Source organism: Bombina bombina, chromosome 8 (genome assembly GCF_027579735.1).
Source record: "Bombina bombina isolate aBomBom1 chromosome 8, aBomBom1.pri, whole genome shotgun sequence".
In the NCBI taxonomy this organism is placed as follows: domain Eukaryota; kingdom Metazoa; phylum Chordata; class Amphibia; order Anura; family Bombinatoridae; genus Bombina; species Bombina bombina.
Genome location: NC_069506.1, coordinates 106,608,219 through 106,620,718, shown reverse-complemented (window position 1 = coordinate 106,620,718; position 12,500 = coordinate 106,608,219). Strand labels below are relative to the sequence as shown.

The 12,500-nt window shown below is 40.8% G+C and overlaps 1 protein-coding gene across 1 annotated transcript in view; it reads right to left on the bottom strand.

Annotated features, from left to right (window-relative positions):
* Window positions 1-10,399, bottom strand: part of LOC128638509 (zinc finger protein 37A) — a 155,577-nt gene extending 145,178 nt beyond the window's left edge. The window contains exon 1 of the mRNA XM_053690507.1: window positions 10,365-10,399. The gene's annotated coding sequence lies outside the window, so the exon portion shown is untranslated. The remainder of the gene's footprint in view (window positions 1-10,364) is intronic.
* Window positions 10,400-12,500: the final 2,101 nt, after the last annotated feature.

Below are 12,500 nucleotides of genomic sequence, written 5' to 3'. Positions count from 1 at the left end.
TAAGTATACAAGCGTGATAAGACCACAAAACACATAAAGGACATACATGGTAAAATCCAATCACATTAGTGGTATAATAAGTCATACACTTCATTTAGATGTGCACTCACGCCCTCAGAACTAAGCTGAGCACGAGAGTTTACAAACATACTCGTTTAAACGGTTTTGAGATATTTTTAAGACAATATAATATTCATGCTGGATAAGGGGAAGGATAGAGTAGGGAATAGAGAAATGGGAAAAGAAAATAGGGGGGAAGGAAGAAATAAGAGAGAGAGAAAAGGGAGAGAGGTAGTAAAGAGGAGAAGAAGAGATTTATAAAAAAGGGGGGGGGGTGTAGGCAGAGTAAACACTGCCTGAATGGCACGTTTCTTAAGGGGGAGAGCTTTATATTGTGCCACGCCAAATTGCTAGCAAAAGTTCGTATTTATCTAGCATGTGGTTTTTGAGGTAATGGTATCTTCCCAGAAGCAATATCTCTTCCACCTGAAGGTACCACTCCCCCAAATTGGGGATTGAGCGGGTCTTCCACTTTCTTGGAATCAGTTTCTTTGCACCAGTAAGCATAATTAACAACAAGGTCAAATGTGCCTGACTTTGAGTTTTGGGCAACCTCAGAAAGAGTAGGATCTCCGGACTAACCGGAATGGGAGAGTGAAGGATCTCAGACATTTTGTGGACGACCTCTGACCAGAAAGATGTCAAAATAGGGCATGACCACCATATGTGCAACAGGGAACCATATTCACCACAGCCCCTTCAGCACATAGGGCTGGCAGTCGGAAAGATTTTGTGTAGTCTAACAGGTGTCAAGTACCATCTACTTAAAAGTTTAATATGTGATTCTTGTATAGTCAATGAGACTGACGATTTTTTAATAAGTTTAAACGCCTTTATCCATTGTTCCAAGCTAATGTCCGACCCCAAGTCCTCAGTCCATCGTGTAGTGTATGTCGGGAGTGAGTCTGTCCCCTGCAGGGCCACTATCTTGTATATGAGGGAGATTAAATGTCTTGGCAGAGATTCACCAGTACATAAACTCTCAAAAGGAGTAAGAGATCTACCTAGTTCTCGTTTGTGTTTGTGAGTAGAGATAAAATGTATCAGCTGATTATAGTGCATCCATGAGGAAAAGATTTTGGGTTGAAATGCCTCAAGAGACTCAAGAGACTTAACTTTCCCATCATCCACAACTCCAAGAACTGAGCCATCTTTAATTCTGTAAGGTATGATTCTATGAAATCCTATTCTATGGTAGGGGATCTCAGGGTTTTCAATAATTGGTAGTAAGGGAGAGGGGCATGTGGAAATATTAGTAGAAGTCGCAACAGAGGAGTCCCAGTTATTAAACGTTTCCTCGAGTAAGTGGCATCTATTGATTATTTTTGGGCGCTGCACGGGGGGAAGCCATGCCAGAGTGCCGGTGTTGCTAACTTTTAGGATTTGTCTATCTAAATCAACCCATGCTTTGTGTTTGGCGTTGTGAGCCCATTCTACTATCCTCTGCAGGCCTATAGCCTTTTTGTATAGGGAGATGTCTGGTAGGCCTAGTCCACCCCTGTCCCTTGGTAAATACATAGTACGCTTAGGGACCCTGGGTTTGGTATTACCCCAAATATATTGCTCAATGAGTTTCTGCAGCTGAGCGATATATCCCCTAGGTAACGTTATGGGAAGTGTCTGAAATAGGTACAATATTCCGGGCAGGATATTCATCTTAATGACCCCCGTCCTGCCCAGCCAAGAAATATATTTGTTTTTCCAGGAGGAAAGGTCAGCTGCAATCTCGTTTTTAAGAGGGGCGTAGTTATATTTAAAGAGGTCTGCAGGATCAGGGGTTAAGAAGATGCCAAGATATTTTAATTTCTTAGCGGCAAGGGGAATTTTGTATTTTTGTTGTATGTTCTGTACTATCCTTGGACATGTGTTAATATTCAAGAGCTCCGACTTACTCAGGTTAAGAGAGAAGTCAGAGACCCTTCCGTAATCTTTTAATTCGCCTAGCAGTTCAGGAAGCGAGTCCGGGGCATTGGTTAGAATATACAATACATCGTCAGCGTATAACGCCTGCTTGTGTTCCGTTTCCCCCACTCTTATGCCCTGTATGCAGTGATTTGCCCTCACCCTATGAGCAAGGACCTCGATAGACAGGGCAAAAAGAAGCGGGGATAGAGGGCAGCCCTGCCGAGTCCCATTCCTTATATCAAATGCGCCCGACAAGGTGCTATTAATTCTGATCCTAGCATTAGGGTTGGAGTAGAGTGCTAAGACATAATGTATAAAAACCTGTCCGAATCCCATCTTCTCCAGTACCCGACGCAGGAAGACCCAATTTACCCTATCAAAGGCCTTCTCCGCGTCGGTGGAGAAGAGCACCATGGGGAGGCTTGAAATTCTAGCATGATTAATTAGTTGAGTCACCTTGATAGTATTATCCCTGGCCTCTCGGCCAGGGACGAATCCCACCTGGTCATTGCAAACCAGCTGCGGCAGATATTTATTAAGTCTGGATGCCAGAATCTTTGCCAATAGCTTCATGTCCGAGTTGATCAGAGATATAGGACGGAAATGGCTAGGGGAATCTGCAGGCTTGCCCGGTTTAGGGATGACAGTAATATGTGCCTCTAAGAGGACACGTGATAAAGTGGGGTTATCTCGGAGACTATTGAATAACTTGAGAATCGGGCCAGCCAAGATCTCTTTAAACTTTATGTAATAGGCCGAGGAGAATCCATCACGCCCCGGGCTCTTTCCCCCTGGGCAGTTTTCAATGGCTTCGTATAGTTCCTCTACTGTTATAGGGGAGTCTAAAAGGTCAGATTCTTCCTTTGAAAGAGAAGGGAGGTCTATGTTATCAAGGTAAGAGTTAAAAAGGGCTTCATTTTGCGGAGCTTCAACCGCTTGGCCTGGCTCATTTGGTAAGTCGTGTATATTGTATAGAGACTGGTAATATCTGTAAAACTCGTTGGTTATCTGCTCACTACTACGCAGCTCTCGGCCATCAGATGATTTGAGGGAGTGAATGTGGGAGCGAAGCTGACGCTTTTTAAGAGTTCTTGCTAGGATTCTACCTGCTTTATTACCCCCCTCATAGTAAAATTGTCTCAGATGTAGTGCTGTCTTTTGGTGGGATTGTGCTAAGTGCTTTTGAAATTCAGTTCTAGCCTTCTTCAGGTCGTTTAGGGTAGTGCTGCAAGAGGGGTCAGCTTTATGTTTTACTTCTAGCTTGGCAATCTGTGATTGAATATCATTATATTTGGTTCTGTATTGCCTATTGAGAAAGGCCTTATGTCTAATCAGGGCCCCTTTGATCACGCTTTTGTGCGCTTCCCAAATGACTCCCAAAGAAGAGTACGGGTAGGTGTTATTCTCAAAATATTCTTGTAGTGTTTTAAGTATATCTTTGAAAATTAAGGGGTCATCTAGGATAGAATCATCCAACCTCCATATTTTATGTGTGATAGGGATATCTGGCCATAATATCGAGCACGAGACAGGAGCGTGATCAGACCAGGTTATATGGTCAATTAGGCAGCGGTGGGTAAGTGAGAGACCACAAGAGTCTGTGTATATGTAATCAAGCCTAGAGTAGCTGTTATGAGGTATAGAGTAGAATGAGAAATCCCTAGCTGTCGGGTGTAGTGTACGCCAGACGTCATGAAGCTTTAGCTTTGCGAGTATGTCATTAACCTGACCAATTGTGGAGGTGGGTGTACAAGATACTCCTCTTGAGGTGTCAGCTAAAGGGTTAGCCACTAAGTTAAAGTCGCCCGCCATGTATGTGATTCCTCTAGAGTGTTCCAGAATAAGGTCAGAAATACGTTTTAGAAAGGTCTCCTGTCCTTGATTAGGTAAATATATGGAAACCAATGTAATGTAATGTCCGAAGAGAGTGCCTACCAAAATCAAATATCGCCCATTGGGATCCCTTTCTATGTGTGTCATGAGGAAGGGGACAGACTTGTGAAAGACTATTCCCACTCCCCCTTTTTTATTTTGGCCCGATGCGAAATACGCAAGGGGAAACAAGGGGTTGTGCCATTTAGGTTCTTTACCTTTTTTATAGTGTGTTTCCTGCAGAAGGATTATATGACTCTGAGATTTATGTAGTTCCCTAAAGGCTATAGAGCATTTGCCAGGATTATTTAGACCCTTTGCATTAATGGTTGTAAGGGTTATGGAGTGGTCACAGAATTTCTTAGACTTATATTGTTGGGACATATTGACCCCTGTGCGAGAAAAACAACAAAAAAAAAAAAAAGGGGGGGGATAGAGATGGGTAAGAAAGAAGTGTAGAGAGGGAAAGAAAGTAGAGGGGATACTTAGAGAAGGGATGAAAACCGAGTAAGTGCTACAAGGTAAAATAAGAAGCGTATAGCCTAAGATTTCAGGGAAATCTCAGGAACTGGCGTGTAATAGAGGATTATAAACCTTGTATCTAACAGAAAATACAGAGACAGGGGAAAAGCCCCTCTGCTGACGTGAATTATATACAACATAGAAAAAGGAAGCAACATGATGTTTATAGCATATGTAAACATTAATGCTAACCAACCTTTGACATAACATTCAAAACAAGGTAGTACTGGCCTGCTAAGGTCATTAAATACCCCAAACTAACCCGCATCTCCCTTCCCCCGTTTACTGAGATAAGCTTAACCAAGATGACCTTTGTTTGCCGAGTAAGGCCTGAGATCCCACGGCACTCTAAGCGTCATAAAATAAATGGTTGGGGTCGAGGCCAGGGTGGCTTAATTAATGGATCGCGGAGTACTACGAAGATCCGGTAACCTGCCCTCAAGAGCTAGTTGATGTTTATTCAAACTCTGCTAGAAAGGGGGGCCTTATGTATCAAGTAACATATAAGGGCAAAGCGTCATCGAGAGTACAAACAGTAAGCATGATAAGCTAATAAACATAATAACTATAACAGGCAACTATACGTGAGTGAGTAATGTCCCCTGCATCCCAATTTGTACATAACAAAACATAGTTATAACAACATATGGAATTACAAATGGTTCCTACCTGTGCAATATACCTGTCTTATAAAACAAACATTTCTGAACATATGAAGGGTTAGGTTTCTGGCACTAAACAGTGAATAGCATGACAAACAAATTAACCTCATTAGAGAAAGAAATACAGGGCCTCTCAAGCACATAGGGTGCAAATCCGAAGCCACTTTTGTAAGTGCTACACATTCTAAGAGCATGTTTAAAGAATGTTAATTGACCCAGGAGTCCCAAGAGGAACACAAAGTTCTGAGCCCGAAGGCAATAAGTACTTTAACCCAGCGAGTCTCCTGCAGGGTGGTCCCTTAGTGGTCGTGAGGGTGGCTGTGATCTACCCTTATCGGGGTCACTTGTAGAGGCGACAGGGATCGCCAAGCTATCAAAAAAGTCTCTGTGATCCATTCCCGGCCTGAAAATGGAAGTTTTGTTATTATTGGTAGCGATGATTAAAACCGGGAAGCCCCATCTGTAGGGAATACCATGGTTTCTGAGAGCTGATGTTATATGGCCTAAATCCCTCCGTTTTTGCAGAGTCATGGGGGAAAGATCCGAAAAAACCTGTATCTCTTCACCCACATGGGTAATAGGGTGCTTCTTCCGGGCGCCTTGAAGAATTTCCTCTTTATCCTTGTAGCTTAAAAATCTAACAATTATATCCCTCAGAGGCGCCTTGCGAGGTGGTTTGGGCCTAAGGGCCCTATGTGCCCTCTCAATGGGAATCTCAGGGGATGACGGAGAGTCTTTAATGATTCGGAATAAAGCTTGCAGATACCCTTCTATGTTCTGGGGGGAGACAGCTTCAGATACCCCGCGGAAGTGCAGGTTGTTCCTACGTCCCCTATTATCCATGTCTTCTATTTTGTCGTTAAGGAACTGCAGATTTTCTGTATGGTTTTGTATGTCAGAGGTGTTTTGTTGTATCAAAGATGTGTTATCATGTGAGGTCTTCTCAATTTGAAGGACCTTAGCTTCAAGTGTAGAGAAGTCTTTTCTAAGATCTCCAAATAAGCTCCGCATCTCACTTAGAACGCCCTGGATGTCATCTTTAGAGGATAAATTATGTATATCTGCTTTAGTGATACACTGGGAATGGGTGGCATTAGTATCTAGAGCATTTGAGCTCGGAGTGTCCTGTGATACTTCCATTTCACCTCTATTGGTGTCACTGGCTGTGTCTAGAGGCTTGAGGTAGTGGCTCATGGGCTTAGAGGTACCTATCTTGTCAGCCTTACTTGCCCGCTTGTTAGGCATACCATTTATAGTGTATCAGTATGAAGAGTCAAATAAGGGATTTACTGGCTCTGGTGAGCCAAATTTACAAGCCTTTGGAAGTGGCAATGTGGTAGACGTGTGAGATCTTGGCTTAGTGACAGGAGCACTAGTGATGCTGGGATATACCCTAGGTTCTGTAGTCCCCTATGAGGTTAAAAGAGACGGTGTATGTCCCTGTTTGTTGTTACCTAATATCTTAAAGCATACCCAGGAGGCTATACTCTCATGTTCTTCATATAGTAGGGAGATATATCCCACGGGGGAAAGACACAAGCTTAACTCTTTTAAGTGTCCTAATATAGATGTGGATCGTTCTGAGGGAGATTATGTGATGCAAGGCATCCCCTTTACTTAAGCCAAAAGTTTTGGTACCTGTCGTCGATTTTTGTGTGGAATTTCCAGCAGCACAGTCTCCTGTGAAAGCCGTGATGCGGCTCAGAAAAGTCCCTGTGCTGTCCACAATACCTGACTTCTTGCCGGGTGCAAAGGCCGCCTCTGGTATCAAGCCAGCGGGTTGCTAGGGGTGCTCCGTACCCCCACTCCAGAGATCTGTGTCCAAAGGCAGTGTAGGCAATACTCGCCTGAGCCGCAGCTGTTCCCCTCCGCCCGGGAGTCTGGCGGTAGGCCCAAATTGCGGGGTCAGGCGTCAGAGGTTGTTTGCGCTGCTCTCTCCAGAAAATTCCCCTGCAGCAAACAGGTTAAGGTGTCGGTAAAGTATGTCCACAGGGAGTAAGTCCTTACAGCGATTAGGTCGCCAGGTCAGTAGTGAGGCTTGTGATGAAGTCCGGCGCCACGTGGGAGAGCGATTCTGCAGTGCGGGCAAGGCTCCCAGTAGTTATAGAAGAGCAGATCGGCACCAATCCGAAGATTTTGTTAGGGGCAGTAAGGCTAAGATCACTTAATGCCAGTGCAGGAGGGCTAGAGGTTGGTACAGGGTGATTAGTTGCTATAAAGAGCTATAGTGTCAGCATAGGTGTCAGGAGCTCTCCTAATGTGCGACCATCTTCCAGCATGGTCAAGCTCCGCCTCCCGACATGCACTATTTTGACTTTCCTATCCCTTTAAATTTTAATTTTGTAATCCAGTGATACACCCTTAAAAACGCCTTGGGTTTTGTTTCTCTTATCTTTTTGCTGTGGCCAGTTAGTGATAGATTTAAATAATATCCTGCACTTATCCAGCAGTCACTGTGTGGTATGTCGCAGGATTGAATTTCTAAAGTCTGTAGCATACACGTCAGCACCTCTGGGGCAGAGGTAAAAAATAATTTTCCTAGCTAAAAAAATGGTATTAACCCAGAGAAGCAATTTCCAACAAAAAAAGGAAGTCAGTAGGATCACATGCCAGCTGCTATAGGAAAATGAAATCCATGCATTATATGACTGGTAGAACCCTGTCAAATAAGGGGTCTCATTATATATTTGCTACCTGACAGTTTGATTGACACATCCATTAATGTGCAAGAGGGTTGGCTCTTGTCTGACCTTCCTCTAAATATTGTTGGGGGCACCAAATAGGTTCCCCACCACATATACAAAATGGAGCAAGAAAAGAGTGTACTCCCAATTATTTTGTTACTTAAGCTAAATGGGTATGATGGTTCTATCACCTCAACACTACTTCTATTTTGGTGACTTAAAGGGACAGTCTACACCTTAGTCATCTTAAAGTCTGCAAATATCGTCCTAAACCCCTTTCTATATCATGCAGCAGTAACAGTAAAAAAGTTATTTTAAAATAAATATTGTTTCTGGCTACTTTGAAATGGCTGCCAACCTCCATCCACTGATGACATCATGATCTGGGCAGGTATATGGTGTCCAATCAAAAAAGGCTCACAAGTTGTATTCAACAGACTGCCAATGCTTTTTAGCAGAGTGTCTAGATGCAGACCAGATTGTGATGTCATCAGTGGGCGGAGCTTGGCAGCCATTTCAAAGTGACCAGAAAAAAATATTAATTTTAAACTAACTTTTTTTTACTATGCCTGCTGCATAATATAGAAAAGGTTCAGTAGGATATTTGCAGCTTAATCTAAAGTTAGACTTTAAGATGACTAAGGTGTAGACTGTCCCTTTAATAGACATTTGAGCATGCAAAATTAAAAGAGGAGTCTCCTTTCCAAAGAAGATTATTGTGCCAATCTTATGCATAGATTAAGTCCACCTACAAAAAGATTCAATTGGAGGAAAGAGGTTGGGAATGTTTTTTTTTTTATCATATATTTGTGTTTTCTTAAAAAAGGTAAGGAAACGTATCAGTAGTTACCAAAGCAGAAGAAACCATGGTGCAGTAAAACCTTGGCTATCAATATATGAATTTATGAGCCCAGACTTTTTCCTGATGGAATCAATACTTTATTGCTGCTCTCTATGTGTAGCATGGTTAAAAAAGCAGCAACACATAGGTCAGATGCTCTCTCCTTTTTCTATTGTATCAATCCCACTAGTCCCAATGAAAGCAGGGGCAACCCTAAACATATAAACTCAGTGCTTGCATCACAGACTGCTGCTACTGCAAAGAAAGTGATGGTTTATTTTAGTGCTCCAAATGTAGCTTGTATGCTCAATTACTTTCAATTCAGCAGGAAGTCCCCTCACACCTAGGGCGGACATGACCTGTGTTGCAATCTTATATGACAATAGGAAAGTTAAAGGGACATTAAACCACAACATTTTCTTTCATGATTCAGATAGAAAATACAATTTTAAACAACATTCCTATTTACTTCTATTATCTAATTTTCTTCATTCTTTAGATATCTTTTGTTAAAGAAGTAGCAATACACATAGGTGAGCCAATCACGAGGCATCTAAGTGCAGCCACCAATCAGAAGCTACTGAGCCTATCTAGATATGCTTTTCAGGAAAGAATATCAAGAGAATGAAGCAAAATAGATAATAGAAGTAAATTAGAGAGTTGTTTAAAATGGTATTCTACATCTGAGTCATGAAAGAAAAAATTGGGGTTTAATGTCCCTTTAAAGCCAAGCAGATATATATTCTCTTGATATCTTTTGTAGAAAAACAGTGACTTAAAGGGAAATAAAACCTCAAAAAATGTCTTTAAAATTGATATGCTCTCTCAGAATATTGAAACAACTTTCTAATTTACTTCTATTATCAAATTGTATTTGTTTATTTTGTATCCTTTGTTGAAAAGCAAGGAAATGTAAGCTCAGGAGTGTGCACGTGTCTGGGCAGCAGTTTTGCAAGAATGTTCTACATTAGCAAGAGCACTAGATGACAGCACTATTTCCTGTCATGTAATGCACCAGACGTGTACACGTTACCTATCTAGATATCTCTTCAACAAAGAATAACATGAGTACAAGGGAAATTAAATAATAGAAGTAAATTGGAAACCTTTTTAAAATTGTATTCTCTGTCTAAATCATTAAAGAAAAAAAAATGTGGGTTTCATGCCCCTTTAAGTTCAGTAGCATGCACAGCACTTGACTGTAGCACTATATTGCAAAGACTTGCAAGAATGTTATCCATTTGCAAGAGAACCAGATGTCAGCACTATTTCCTGCCATATAGTGCTCCAAAGAATACCATGGGAACAAAACTAATTTGATAATGAATATTGGAAACTCTTTTAAGATTGTGTGCTCTGTCTGAATCACAAAATACATATGTGTGGGTATTATAAACAGGACAGGGGGGCAGATAATTGCTTGGTGTCAGTAGTGCAGTTTGCTGACACAATTGGGCATATCTGTAGCCTTTCATGCAATTTAATTTAGCTCATTAACACATCAGAGCAGTAAATCACTTGCCAGTGTACAGATACATTCTTAACATAATTATACATTGCAGTAGGTTATCAACACGCAGCTGCCTATTTGTATACAGTGCTCTGTGTCAAAGTGCAGCGTAGTAACAGTAATATAGATATCCATGTATTATATTTTACAGTGCAACGTGCTAGCAATAAGAATATATGCATTATACGGATTTATCAATATATTGCCCGAAACAGCAGCAGCATCGCTATATAAAACAACAGCCAGGAGGATGCTATATATTAATTCAACTCCAATCACCCGGATAAGCAGAAGATATTTATACTCACAACACAGCTCTGAAGAAAGACTGACTACAGAAACCCCTTGATCGCTTCACTGATTGGCCACAATTGAACACATGACATTTTCGGCCGGGGATTATGGGTTTTGTAGTCCTACTGATGTTGCAATATTATTCAGCAAGCTCCCATCCTCTTTCTGCTTTTTTCATTTCCGGTTCTTTCTATCCTATCCACACTGCTGCAAGCCTTAGGTAATTATTTCTGCATCTCTGTTAGTAAATATGTCATCTTTATTGCTCTATATGTAATCTGATATAAAGTGTATATATATATATATATATATATATATATATCATCCAGATTTTTTTTTTGTGAGATAATGTATTTTGGCCTTTGATTCCTTGTACCTACAGTTTGAAGATGTGTCTGCTTATCACATGAGAACAACTATGCAAAACATCTGGAATTATTTAGCAGTTTATTTAGGATCTGTATTTGAAAATGTAGATTTGGAAGATGCTCTGAGCAAAGTTGAATATGAGTAGGTCATGTATGCTAAAATATACATTCTCAGATCATTATAATGCAGTTTTATATTGCCTTTGTCAGCAGTTCATAACATTTTTCTCCAGATCCACAAACAATGCACTTTTATAATGTTTGTGATACCCTAAATACTATGATAGATTAATGTAGTGAAATACGTTTGAAAATATAATTAATTTAAAAACGTATAACCACATTGACCAATGTCATAGCCTTTCTTGTGATTAAGAAAATATATGCAGTTAGGGATTTATCCTTTAATTGAAGGTCAATTTTCATGTGAAAGTGCCCGGTTTTAAAAAAAACTATTAAAAACAGTGGCACTTTCATTCATGAAAATTGACATAGCACCGTATTTTAAAAATACTTACCTTGTTCTTCTTAAATGCCGGATCACCGTTTTGAAACAATGCCCCCCGCTTGCTTCTTCCTGGTTTACTTACCCAGCAATGACGAAACCGGCTTCCTCCAATCATGGCGTTGCCTCAGGCAATGATTACTCCGGGGGGGAAGCCGTGATTGGAGGATGCCGGAATCGTCATTGCTGACGTATGAAGAGGCTTGCGACAGGCTGGTGAAGCACTGGAGCGGCTTCAAGAAGAAAAGGTAAGTGTATTCTAAAAAAAATGGCTGAAATGTCAATTTTCATGAATGAAAGTGCCCCTGTTTTTAAAGTGAAGGTAAACTTTGGTGAATGAAAGCCAGTTTTTTTAAAAATACTATTAAAAACAGGGGCACTTTCATTCATCAAAGTTTACAAAGCAGCCATTTTGATTAAAAACTTACCTTTTTTTTCATTTCACAGACAGAGCAGATTCCCCCTCCTGGAAATCCTCTCTTCACACGTCAGCAATGACTAATCCGGCTTCCTCCAATCACGGCTTTCCCCCCAGGGTGGTTATTGCCTGAGGCCATGCTGTGATTGGAGGAAGCCGGATTTGTCATTGCTGACGTGTGAAGAAAGGATTTCCAGGAGGGGGAAGCTGCTCTGGCTGTGAAAAGAAAAAAAGGTAAGTTTTTAATCAAAACGGCTGCTTTGTAAACTTTGATGAATGAAAGTGCCCCTGTTTTTAATAGTTTTTTTTAAAAAACGTGCTTTCCTTTACCAAAGTTTACCTTCACTTTAATATTTTTTTTTAAAAAACGGGCACTTTCACATGAAAATTAACCTTCACTTTAATGGTACATAAAACCCCACATTTTTCATTTAAAGTGAATGTAAAGTTTAACGAATAAGTGACCGTTTTTTAAAAATACTCTTAAAAACAGGGGTACTATTATTCATTAAACTTTACAATGAAGCTAATTTTTAAAAATACCTTTGTTTTATGGAAAGCAGACCGGCGATCCTGTACTTAGCACAGAGATGACAAATCTGGCTCCCTCCAATCCTTGCGTGCCCCCTTTGGCGTCCAGCTCGTGAGGCCACGCAATGATTGGATGAAGCCGGATTCGTCATCGCTGTGCTAAGTACAGCAGAAGCCAAGGGGCGAAGGATCACTGGTCTGCTTTTCATAAAACAAAGGTAAGTATTTTAAAAATCATCTTCATTGTGAACTGTAATGAATGAAAATTGCCCCTGTTTTTAAGAGTATTTTTAAAAAACGGGTACTTATTCATTAAACTTTACATTCA